Here is a 13,066-nt window from a genome sequence, read left to right as displayed (position 1 = left end):
GAAAGGAAAAGGACTGTAGAACCCTGCCAATTCTCATGGTATTTAAAAACTGTAAAATTTTCCTTTGTCTACAATGTAAATAGCCTAGAAACTCAAATAACTGAAGAGTTGTTTTTGTTTTTAACCACAATTGACTTTTATGTGAAAAATATAAATGACAAGTAAACAAGCTGATAACAGGAATTTTTGAAGCAATTTTCAAAGTATATACCAGAGGGTCAGCATATTTGCAGACCAAATTCTCAGATTATCTAATTTGAAGGTAGAATGCAAATCAATAAGTATTTGACCACCTACTATTTATGTTCATTATAACTGTGTTACTTCAAAATCATGAAGAGCATTTCGAAAGAAGTTTAAAATCAAGGCAAGTTTAGAATCTGTCCAGGCGGTTTTATGTTTATTTCATCATTTTCCCCCTAAAAATTGAAAACATAAAACTGTATAGTAACTAGCCAGATTATTAGATTAACTATAAAATCCCATTTCCTCATCATTTCAATGAATAGGAATTTATAGTATTTATTTTTAAAAGACAAATTAAAATCAAAAGCAAAAACTAAATCTTCATCTTTGTTAAACACACTTCCTGGTTACTGATTTTGAGCTGTATGACCAAGATGTATTGGAGGCTTATAATTCTTATTATTTGATATAATCCTATGGTTAGAGTCCATGTTATTTTAAATTTAAAATGCTCTGAGGGTGAACGCATTCTTGGCTTCTTTGCACTCATCATAAAATGCTTCTGCTTTGGGTTGCTCAGAAATTCTGTCCAATTTAATTCAACTCCTTAAAATTTTTGGTATTATACCAAGTATTGTTAGATTTTGAGAATAAAAAATTAAGTCAAGTGTGAGCCTTACTCTCAAGTTGCTCGACATTAAATAGGAGAGACAAGCATTTAAACCAATGACTGCAAAAGCAGACCTATCTCTAGAATTTAGAGAAACACAAAGGAAGTAAGAAGCAACTTTGCTTGAGTGGGTAAACAAAAGGCAGTGCAAAATATAAAACTATCGAATAGATCTTCGCTAAGTTGTACCTATATTACTTTTCTTCTCTCCACCAAGATTCACTATGCAAGCAATGAAAACCCATGAGGTTTTTATAAAAATATGTACTGTTTTCATAAAATAATATGAAAGAGAGCAACAAACTTTTTCTGTGAAGGACCAGTAATTTCTGTGAAATTACTTTACACTCTGAACACGGTCTCTGAGTGAAAGCAGCTGTATACAATATCTAAATGAATGAGTGTGGCTGTGTTCCAACAAATATTTACAAAAATAGGTGAAAGCTAGATTGGATCTGCATGCCATAGCTTGCCACCTTCTGCATTAAGCAAATCAATACCACTGTATGCCTGAACTTCAAATATAAATTACTTATTTCTTCACTAATGAAACAACTAAGGATTTATGCCTATGAAAAAGTTGATTTCTTACTGCAAAAGTTAATACTCAAATTCTTTCGCTGCAGATACCTGAAATGCAAGAGATTTTTCTTTATAGAAACAAAACCTGAACTTCTGAAAACTTTGTTCCTTGTTGAACAAATTGTTCTTTCTTTTGAGGTTATGGGGTATATTAGGAAGTCCTGAAATTTAGGAAGAAGAGTGTCACTGGTCATGTTCTTTTTAAGCTCAGACTTCTGTTTTGAAGGGTCTGTGAATTTGAACAGATGGAAATGAGTGTGAGTTGTGTGTGGAAGTGCATCTGTGTTCTTGTGTGGCTAATCATGTCTTTATCCCCTAGCAACTAACTCCTTTATAACATAGCCATGCAGAGAGCTTTCCAGAAGTCTTTACTGAGACAAGTCCACTTCATGGGTAAACCCTTTGATTCTGAAGGAGACAGAAGCTACCTGTTTAACACATAATCTCCAATTTCTTTCATCTTTGTGTCTGAAGAATTAGAACTGGAACTGAGACTGTCCTAGCTGGGTGACAATGGACAGGAGTGAGGTCAGAGGAGTGGGAACACCATGGCCAGATTACCCTAATTCACGGCTAATCCTGGGATGTTCTTGTCCAAAAAAGTCAATCTGGCATCATCTAGAGTAGGGGTCCCCAACCTCCGGGATCTAACGCCTGATGATCTGAGGTGGAGCTGTTGTAATCATAACAGAAATGGAGTGCACAATGTGCTTGAATCATCCTGAAATCATCCCCCACCCCAGTCAGTGGAAAAATGGTGTTCCAAGAAACTGGTCCCTGGTGCCAAAAAGGCTGGAGACCACTGATCTACAGGCACTAAAATTCAGGTGAGTCAGGGGCCAGTAATAAGTAGTACAAGCTTTTTTTCAACTTGCTGTTTTTAAAAGCATAGTAATTACCACTGTGCAAAGTGCATCTTGCTAAAAAAAAAAAATATTATTCTGATGCTTTAGCAAAGGTAATGCTTTTATTTTATTATGAGCTGCCCACATGTACTTCCTAGGCTATGATTCATCTGAACAGTTTTTCAGTTAAAGAACATTTTATTCTAGAATCGAAAAAAAAAAAACTAAATGCCCCACACTGGTATGGGGTTAACATAAACATGGAATGACAGGCAGTTAAATTAAAACCAGAATAATGACATGATCTTACAGTATATCAGTGTTGCTGTATGATTTCTTATGTACAGTGTTTTGGTTTCCACGACTGTAATTTCAGAGGCCATATGATGATGAATCATGGTCCTGTTTACAGTGCTAACATTTTGTTCTCTCTTGTAACTATGACAGGAGCCTGAAGAGATTTTTCAACTCATTCTAATTTTCTTCCATGAAGCTGCTACTTATTGTCCAAGGCTGATGCTCTTGGCAGAAAGTATCCTGGGTAGCTTGGGGTTTCAGGATCTTAAAGGTGTCTCCTAACCAGAGTGCAAGGGCCTAAAAGCCCTTAATTAAGTTTCTAATCACAAGCAAGATGGTCTTGCATTAAGGGCCCTTTGAGAGGAGCAGCAATCGTGTCATTGTGTCTCCGTCACCGTATCAAATAGGATTCTTATTTTAGCACTGAAAGCAATTCTTTTCTTGTAGAAAGTGGAGAGAAACTCTCAACACTCAGTTTGAAGAACAGAACACAGTAGAACAAAACTCATTTCCTTTTCTATCCCACAAGGGTGTGGAGCTGACTTTATTCGACAATTAGATAGCGAATGCTATTTTACAAATGTTGGGCTGTTTAATCTTCATAGCATCCTTGTGACATGGTTACTATTGTTATCTCCAGTTTACAGAGGAGGAAAGGACACGCTGAGTGCTTAAGGCCAGCAGAGAGCGAGCCCAGATTCATGTGCAGGTCCCTCGGCTCCATCACTGAGGAACAGCCAGCTACTTTCTTCTCTTCGTGGAGGTCTCCACTGTCTCCAGCCTCCAACAGCGCTGGAGAGGAACTTGTGATGAATAATGCACCAAACAAACAGCACTAGAGGCAGGACATTTTAGACATACTCGAAATACTCCATACATTTTTATTTTTCGTTCTTTCTGCCTGTACAGAATTTATGCTTAATAAAAGAGAAAACAGCTCTGCATGTCTGAGATCTTCACAGCTGGTGGCCAAGGACGGTCTCTTCTTACTCCATCGTATTGTTGGTCTGTTCAGTTCAGCTTTTGCTCTGGGTTATTTCATTTTTAACCCAGTATTATTAGTAAAGTTCATTAAAAATGTCACGATGGGTGTTGTGGTGTTCCGCTTTTCCGGCTTCAGCTCTGACTCAGCGAGGATACACTGGAATGATGTGCGAGGAGTGGAGGCCCCACGCGAATGGAGGGTTAAATCCCATAGATGTCCAAGCCTGTCTGTGAAGAAAACAACAGTCTCCCGAGAAGATCACGCAGGACACTCAGGAATAAAAGGAAATGCACACGAATACCACCTTGGCGCTTGCCACCCGGCTGGCTTAGCTGTGGTCCAGCCAGCGCGGCGTGGCTGGAGCGGCAGTTCTTGTCGTAGTCCCCGCCCCAGGCCACAGGGCACCCAAAGCACTCAGCCGGCCACTCGGTGGGTTCTTGGGGAAACAAGGGAATTAGAGAGCTGATAAACGTGAAATATTCAGGGGAAATAAATGCCAAGGTTTATAATTTATAGGTTTATAAAGCTATGATTTACTGACTAAAGTATTCAGATAATTCCAAATTTTTTTTAAAAGTAATAAAATAAGACAAAAAACTCTGCTTATATAATTTGAATATAGATAATCCATACGAGTTTTCATATTTTGCTTTAATATACATAGATTCATCTTTATTAAGAATTTTATTTTTAAAGTTTTTGAATAAACTTTCATTATATAAGTTCACCAATAAGAAATTGTTTTTCAATTTATTAGTTTCATATTTTTTAATTATGAAACTATAATTATTAGTATATGATTTCGCTCTCAAAGTTTCGTATGGTCACCCTAGGTGAGGAGGAAATTCATTGCAATGTGAAGCAGTCCCCCCCCTTCATAGATGATGCTGTTCAGTCGCCAAGTCATCTCTGACTCTTTGTGACCCCATGGACTACAGCACGCCAGGCTTCAGCCAGCACCAGGCTTCCCCGTCCCTCACCATCTCCTAGCCTTTGCCCAAGTTCATGTGCATAGAAGCTTCATAGACAGAAGCTCCAATTCCTAGAAAGTTCTTCCTCAAGTTTATTCAATATCTACTTCCTGGTAAACTTGTCTGAGTTTAGTTCTGCCTTCTGTACCTACACAAATTAAATGCCAAGACCTCTTCTCTAAGAGAAATATTTGAGAATATTATCTTCTGGTTCCTGTCCACCCAAGGAGGTTTTATAATGTTTACAATTTCAGTACATCTACTTTTTCCTAGCTTTGTCCTGTAAGAGATTTTAGAATGTTCATGCCAGTCATTTAACAAGTAAACATTTGCTCCTAAATAAAAAAGACAGCAAGAAGTATTTCTTTTTAAAAAATTTTCTATCTTGTCCTTTGCGGTGGTGTTCTTGGCCTCATTTCTTCTCTCTAGCATTTATTTCTTATGGAGACACTGAAATACTTAAGCTAAATAAGAAAAGAAAAGGAGGGGGGCAGGGATAGAAATGTTCCTTTGGGAAAAAAAGAAATAATGGCAAGATACAAAATCAGATTTCAATATGCCATATAGAAAGTTGGCATAGGATCTTTAAAAGGGTATAAGTTTTCAGTTTAGGTCTACTTCATAGGGTTTTTTGAGGATTATATAAAATAGTATTAGAAAAATAGAATGAATTGGAAGTCCTATGTAAGCATTAGCAATTATTATAATAATGCATCATTTTTAGAACTTGTTTTATATATCACTGCCTGCCCAGGAAGTAAAAAAAAAATAAATAAACTATTAGAAATATAAGGGGAAATATACTCATAAATTCTATGACAATAAATTAGAAAATCCAGGTCAAACATATCATATACTAGAGAAACAAAAACTGCCAAACCGCTTTAAGAGGAGGCAGGAAACTTGAATAGATGCTTAGACCCGCACATGGATGCGCTGCTCAACACAGCAAATGCCCACACCCAGACTACGCTACATTTAGTACATTCTTGTGGCGGCACTGAATACATCAGGTAAGAAAAAAGTGCTTTGGCCACCTGATGCAAACAGCTGACTCATTTGAAAAGACCCTGATGCTGGGAAAGATTGAAGACAGGAGAAGAAGGGGATGACAGAGGATGAGATGGTTGGATGGCATCACCGACTCAATGGACGCGAATTTGAGCAGGCTCCAGGAGTTGGTGATGGACAGGAAGGCCTGGCGTGCTACAATCCATGGGGTCGCAAAGAGTTGGACACGACCAAGTGACTGAACTGAACTGAAGAAAAAAGTGAGAAGATTTTCATCCCCAAAAGGCAACAGGACTAGATAGTTTTGGAGAAAAACTCTATCAAACATTTCTGAAACAAGGAATTTCTTGTTTGTGTTAAGCTAGCCTAGTGAAACTTGAAAGAGTGCCTATGAATACAGATGCCAAAATCCTAAACACAATGTTAAAAAAAAACTATTCCAGAAGTGTAATAAAGAAGTACAAAAGATGGAGAAGGAAATGGCAACCCACTCCAGTATTCTTGCCTGGAAAATCCCATGGACAGAGGAACCTGGTAGGCTACAGTCCATGGGGTCTCAAAAGAGTCAAGACATGACTGAGCAATTAAAACAATGACAATAAAGGGTCTAACAGAGTGAAAAAAAAAAAAAAAAAGAAGTACAAAAGCAAGCGTGTTTCATACCAGGAACAGCAGAGCAGTTCAATATTGTCGTTGTTGTTTGCTTGCTAACTCATGTCCAACTCTTTAGAGACCACAAGGAGTACAGCCCGCCAGGTCCCTCTGTCCATGGGATTTCCCGGGCAAGAATATTGGAGTGGGTTGCCATTTTTGCCATTTCCTTCTGCAGGGAATCTTCCCAACCCTGGGATCAAACCCACGTCTCCTGCATTGGCACGCAGATTTTTTTTACCACTGAGCCACCAGGGAAGCCTATTCAATATTGAGACATTCATTAAAGTAGAAAAATCACATCATATCCAGAGATGTAGAAAAGGCAACCATATTCCTGATAAAAATCTCAGATAGGGCTTCCCTGGTGGCTCAGTGGTAAAGAATCCGCCTGCCAATGCAGGAGACACGGATTCAGTCCCTGGCCCAGGACAATCTCACACGCCTCGGGCCACTAAGCCCACGCGCCACAACTATTGCGCCTGTGCTCTAGAGCCAGGCAGGGACCCACAGCTCCTGAGGCCCGAGCGCCTTAGAGCGCTGGCTCAGCAACAGGAGAAGCCCCTGCAAAGAGAAGCCCACACACCACAGGGAGAGAGCGGTCCCCACTCGCCGCGACCAGAGAAGGCCCGAGCAGCAGCGGAGACCCAGCACAGCCAACTTAGTCGATGAAATCTCAAAACCTCAGATAGTTGGTAAAATCCAACCACATTCCTTATAGAAAGCCTCTTAGAAAATGGGAATTGAGGAACACTTTCGTAATGTCATATTTTAAATATTTATCAGAAGCTATGGTAAATATGATTTGAACTGGAACTTCATTTTCTGAAGGACAGAAACAACACAGGGATGCCCTCTTGTTATTTTAAATAGTTATCTATTTAGACTGAAAACCTCTCCAAGGTTGGGACAAGTGATCAAGTGAATTCATATTTATATCACCACAAGTTTATTATCACTTTTAAAGTATTTCATAGAAGGTATTCTTATACCCCAGAATCTTTTAGTGAATTCAAATCTCAGATTACTCAGTCGGCAAAAAGCTGAAATGAATAAGTAAAAACTATAATCTTCATGTGACTTTATGAGCAAAAATTCCTTAGCAACCCCAGTCCCTGATAAACTGAGAACCATGTATTACATAATTTCTGTTATCAGATGAGGGCTTCCCAGCTGGTGCTAGTGGTAAAGAATCCACCTGCCCAAGTAGGAGACATAAGAGGCATGGGTTCCATCTCTGCATCAGGAAGATCCCCTGGCATAAGAAATGGTACCTCACTCCATGGGCAGAGTAGGCCGGTGGGCTACAACCCATGGGGCAGAATCGGACACAATCGAGCACATGGTCAGGTGAAACTTTTAGGTGGTCATTCATCCTGCCTTCTGCAAATAGCACTACTCGCTCACTTACCAGAAGGTCTGAACAGTTCTCCAGATGCAGTCACCGAAATCTCTCACCCATGGTGGAAGCTGCTACTGTTTGCTTTCGTCTTCTCTTGTCACTTTCTGTTTGAGTCTGTACGACAAGTCAAGGAAGAAAAGGGTCATGAACTGGAGAGCAAGGCCTCAAGTCAGCCCTAAGAGCTGCCGAGTCCAGTAGTTCTCGACAGATCACATTCCTTCGACTGTCTTTGACCCGTGGCACCTTTTCAACATCTTATTAGGATCTGCCTCGGTCTGCTCTTTGCATCCCTGAGAAGTGCTTCATTTGGTTTCGTCTACCTAGAGATGGAGGGGTCACTGGACCCCAGCTGGTGACAAATACTCTTTTGTCAGTTTCCAGAGGTTAGAAGTTTGCATAACCATCATTTTTGATAATTATTGCAATTCTAATGGGACCTTCTCCATCAGTTTGCCTGCCTGGCTGAGTGCCTCCTTGATTTCTGTTTTCTTTCATCTGCATTTTTCTGTACCTGGCATAATTCTATTACTAACACCCAGTGGCCACTTCGGGAAATTTTAACAAGAATAAGATTATTCATTTGAAAAGTACATTCAAAAAAGGGGAAGAAGCACTTACAAGATTCTGTTTTGTCAACATAAAAGAGAGATCATTTTGATAACAAAGGAGAAATCATCCTTTTTATTTTTGCACATCAGTGATCAAAAGATATTGGGGCTTTAAATAGTACATTTGATAGAATTGTCAAAGGCTTGAGTTGCTGCTTTTTTATTTTATTCAAACACAGTTGATTTACAATGTTGTGTTATTTTCAGGTATACAACAGAGTGATTCAGTTTTGAGGTTATTTTCTAGATACTGAGTATAGTTCCCTGTACTACACAGTACGGCCTTATTGGTTATTAATTTCATATACGGCAGCTCGTATCTAATCCCAAACTCTCAGCTTATTCCTCCCTACCTCTTTCCCCTTTGGCAGCTGTCAGTTTGCTTTCTATGTCTATGAGTCTGTTTCTGTTTTATAAATAAGTTCATTTGTATCACTTTTTATGATTCCACATGTAAGTGATATGATATATTTGTCTTTCTCAGACTTATTTCACTTAGTATGATAATATCCAGGCCTATCCATGTTGCTGCAAATGACATTATTTCATGCTTTTTATGGCTAAGTAATATTCCATTATATATATCTCTCTTTACCCATTCATCTGTTGATGGGCATTCAGGCTGTTCCCCTGTCTTTGCTATTGTAAATAGTGCTACTATGAACACTGGGATGCCAGGTATCTTTTGGAATTACAGCTTTCTCCAGATAAATGCTTAGGAATGAGATTCCTGGATCACATGGTACTCTTTATACTGGCATAGTCAATCTGTCTCTCTCTCTCTCAGCCTGGCTCTGCCTCTCTCTCCGTATCTTGACCCTGTTTGTGTTGGGGTGGGGGGGATGGGGCGGACATATGCACACTCATCTAGCCTGAGAGCATTTAAGGGTGAAGATGGGTTTCCCCATATCTAAGCCTACTCCCTCCTTGTAGAGAGGAGGTAATTAGCCTTTTTCAATGGTAACTTTATATTTTTCTAAAGCCAGATATTTTTTTTCCTTTTTTTTTTTTCTCTCTCCTTTCCCCACTCTTGTGAAACCTTAGAGATTAACTAATCATTAAAATACTGTTTGGTACTAATTTACACACTCAAGAAGTATCTACTCTAGGTAGTCAAGAATTTTTTTAAAAAGAGAGAGAAAATGTTAACTGTGCTTCTTTGGTATGTTTTCCCAGCTAAAATGGTAACTCAGAAGAAAAGGCTTAACCATGAATTTGGTTAATCACCTTTGAACCCAGATAGAAGACAAGCTGGACACTCAGAGTTTTTGAAATTAATTCAATGGTCTTAAAACATACTTGATAAATATATAAGCTCTGAACAAATTAGTGATGTAATTAATTTTTTTTTTTTCCTTAGCCACGCAGCTTGCAGGATCTTAGCTCCCCAACCAGGGATGGAACCCATGCTCCCGTAGTGAAAGTGTGGAGTCCTAGCCATTGGACCAGCAAGGAATTCCATAGAGTGATGTAATTCTAACCTAAAAACAACTCCACATCTTTTCCCTGGTTTTATCCACATCTTTTTCCTATTTTTCATATAAAAAAATGATGTGTGCACAATATTTTAATTAGTACAAGATATGGGTTTAATTTGCAATGATTACTATTTGAAAAATTTTTCCCATTAGTTCTATGTGTCTTGGGACACAAAATTTTTTCAGAGAATTGGAAAAGACCCTTATGCTGGGAAAGATTGAGGGCAGAAGGATAAGGGGACAACAGAGGATGAGATGGTTGGATGGCATCACCAACTCAATGGACATGGGTTTGGGTGGACTCCTGGAGTTGGTGATGGACAGGGAGGCCTGCTGTGCTGCGGTTCATGAGGTCACAAAGAGTCAGACACGACTGAGCAACTGAACTGAACTGAACTGAATAAAGAAACTGAATTGACAGATTTTTTTTTTTAAATGTTTAGCCTTATGAACTTTTCTAATGCTAATCTAAATCATAGGAGATTCTGATTTAAATTGTTTTTTCCAGGCCTTAAGCCTAAGATTTTAGACTAATGTTAAATTGTGCCATGTAATAAATAATCTTTGGATACTTGGAGAATTTCTCAATAAGAAAAATATAACACCTTGGTCATTACATATAGTTTTTTAATATTCATTTACTTACTTATTTATTTATTTGGTCAGACTGGTTCTTAGTAGAGGCCCAAGGATCTTTGTTGCTTCCTGCAGAATCTTCCGTTGCAGCTCTCGGGCTTAGCTGCCCAGGGCATGTGGGGTCTTAGTTTCCCAACCAGGGGTTGAATCCACATCCCCTATGTTACAAGGTGGATTCTTAAGCAGGAGGCCGCCAGGGAATTCTCCACACATGTACAGATTCTTGTAAGCGCCACACAAAAGGATCTAGAGCCGTTCCAAAACTCCCCCAAATCCCTTCTTACTACTCAGGAGGCAGTCACTCCCACCTCACATGCAAGCTTGGTTAAGTGCTATTACTCTGGCCCGATAGTTTTGTCCTTTTCAGAATGTCATATGAATTTTAACTTTAAAGATCGGCTTCTTTAGCTTAATATAAAACGTACAACCACACTGCTGTGTGTGTCAGTAGTCCGTTTCTTTTTATAGTTGCGCTGTATTCCAAGGTTTGTTTATCCATTCACCCACTGAAGAAAATTCAGTCTGTTTCTCCTTTGGGGCAATTATGGATAATACTGTTATAAACATTCACATCCATGCTTTTGTGTGAACATAAGTTCTTTTTCTTTAAAGTCAGTACCTAGGAATCAGATGTAATAGGTATATGTTTAACTGCCAGACTTTTCCAGAAGAACCGTTCCAGTCTTTATTACCACCAGATATGTCAGGCGTGGGCTTCCCAGTTGGCGCTGGTGGTAAAGAACCTACCCGTCAATGCAGGAGACATAAGAGGTGTGGGTACGATTCCTGGCTCAGGAAGATCCCCTGAAGGAGGGTATGGCAACGAACTCCAGTATTCTTGCCTGGAGCATCCCATGGACAGAGGAGCCTGGAGGGCTACAGTCCACAGGGTCGCAAAGAGTCGGACACGACTGAAGCACCTTAGCATGCGCATGTTAGTTTTAGGTTACTGCTGATTGTTTTTGCAGACGCCTATTGCTATATTACAGAAGTTCCATCTTCCTTTTAGTTTATGAGGAGATTTTATCATGAATGGACATTAAATTTCTCAAGTGACTCCGCTGCATCAATTGATATGACCATGTGGCTTTTCGTAAGTCTGTTAGTACGGTGAGTTAACACTGATTTTTAGATGGTGAACCAACCTTGCATTCCCAAGATAAACTCCATTTGATCATTATGCATTGTTCTTTTTTATGCTAAATTTAATTTACTGCATTTTGTTGAGGATTTTCGCATCTATGTTTATGAGAGATATTGATCTATAGTTTTATTTTCTTGTACTGCCATTGTCTGGGTATGGTATCAAAGTATCAAAGTAATGCTAGGTACATAAAACAAGTTGGGAGGTCCTTATTTTGTGGAAGGCATTATGCAAAATTGGCATTATTTCTTTCCAAAATATTTGTGTAATTTACTAATGAAATCATCTGGGCCTGGAGTTTTTCTTTTTTGGACTATCTTTAACAACAAATTCAACTCCTCAAAAGATATGGGACTCTCCTGGCTCTTCATCTTTTTGCTGCGTTTTTCAAGAAATCAGTCTATTTCATCTAAGCTATCAAGTTTAAGTGCATAGAGTTGCTCATAGCAATCCCTTAATTTTCTTTTAATGTATGTTAGACTGCAGTGATACTTTTCTTACTAACATTGGTATTTTGTGCCTTCTTTTGCTCTTCATCAGTCTTGCTAGAGGTATGTCAATTTATTAATCATGTCAAGGAAATATCTTTCAGCAGTTATTGGTTTCCCCCTATTGTTTTTTATTTTTTTGCTTATTTCCAGTTTCTTGATCTGTGTTCCTCTCTTTATCATTTCCTTCTTTCTGCTTGTTTTTGGTATAGTTTGCACTAATCTTGTAGTTTATTAATGTGACTCTTATCTGTTTGAGACAATTTTCTTTTTCCATTATCAGCTCTGAGTGCTACAAATTTCCCTCTAAGGACTGCTTTAACTGTATCTCATAAATTTTAATACATTCCAATTTCTATTGTTTAGAATATTTTCTGATTTCCCTTGAGACTTCCTTTTTGATCTGTATTTTCTATAGGATTATGCTAATTTATAAATATTTACAAAATTTCCAAGTAATTTTCTGTCTTTAATTTTTATTTTATTTCCTTTATAATTAGATAACATCATTTGCATAATTTCATTTAATATAATAAGATTCTTGTGACTCATAACATGAACCATCTTGGTGAGTTATCTATGGGTTTTCCTGGTGGCTCAGCTGGTAAAGAATCTGCCTGCAATGCAGAAGACTTAGGTTCGATCCCTGGGTTGGGAAGATCCCCTGGAGAAGGGAATGGCTACCCACTCCAGTATACTGGCTTGGAGAAATCCATGGATTATATAACCCATGGGGTCACAAAGAGTTATCTATGTGCCCTTGAAAAAAAATAAGTACCTGTTATTGAATAGAGTGCTTTATAAATGACAATCATATTAGTTGGTTGATAAAATTATTCAAGCCTTTGAAATCCGTGGTGATTTTGTATCTACTTTTAAAATTATTATAAAGAGAAGAATAGTAAAGTCTGTAAGTATAATTCTGGTTGTCTATGTTTCCTTTAGCTCCTATCAGCATTTGCATCACTTTAAGCAGAGTTTTTTTAAGCTCTGCTGTTAATGCATACACTTTTAAAATCTTAGTGCTTCATTGGTAAATTGAGCCTTTTATAATTGTGTTAAGTCCCTCTTTGAAAGTGAAGGTGAAAGTTGCTCAGTCGTGTCCGACTCTT

The 13,066-nt window shown here is 38.5% G+C and overlaps 1 long non-coding RNA gene across 1 annotated transcript in view; it reads right to left on the bottom strand.

Annotated features, from left to right (window-relative positions):
* The window catches only part of LOC136152364 (uncharacterized), a 41,491-nt gene extending 33,805 nt beyond the window's left edge, over positions 1-7,686 (bottom strand). Inside the window, exon 1 of the long non-coding RNA XR_010660203.1 lies at positions 7,610-7,686. This is a non-coding gene — a long non-coding RNA (uncharacterized lncRNA). The remainder of the gene's footprint in view (positions 1-7,609) is intronic.
* Between the last annotated feature and the right edge of the window lie 5,380 nt (positions 7,687-13,066).

Source organism: Muntiacus reevesi, chromosome 21, assembly GCF_963930625.1.
Source record: "Muntiacus reevesi chromosome 21, mMunRee1.1, whole genome shotgun sequence".
In the NCBI taxonomy this organism is placed as follows: Eukaryota; Metazoa; Chordata; class Mammalia; order Artiodactyla; family Cervidae; genus Muntiacus; species Muntiacus reevesi.
This window is presented reverse-complemented; position numbering and strand designations above follow the sequence as displayed.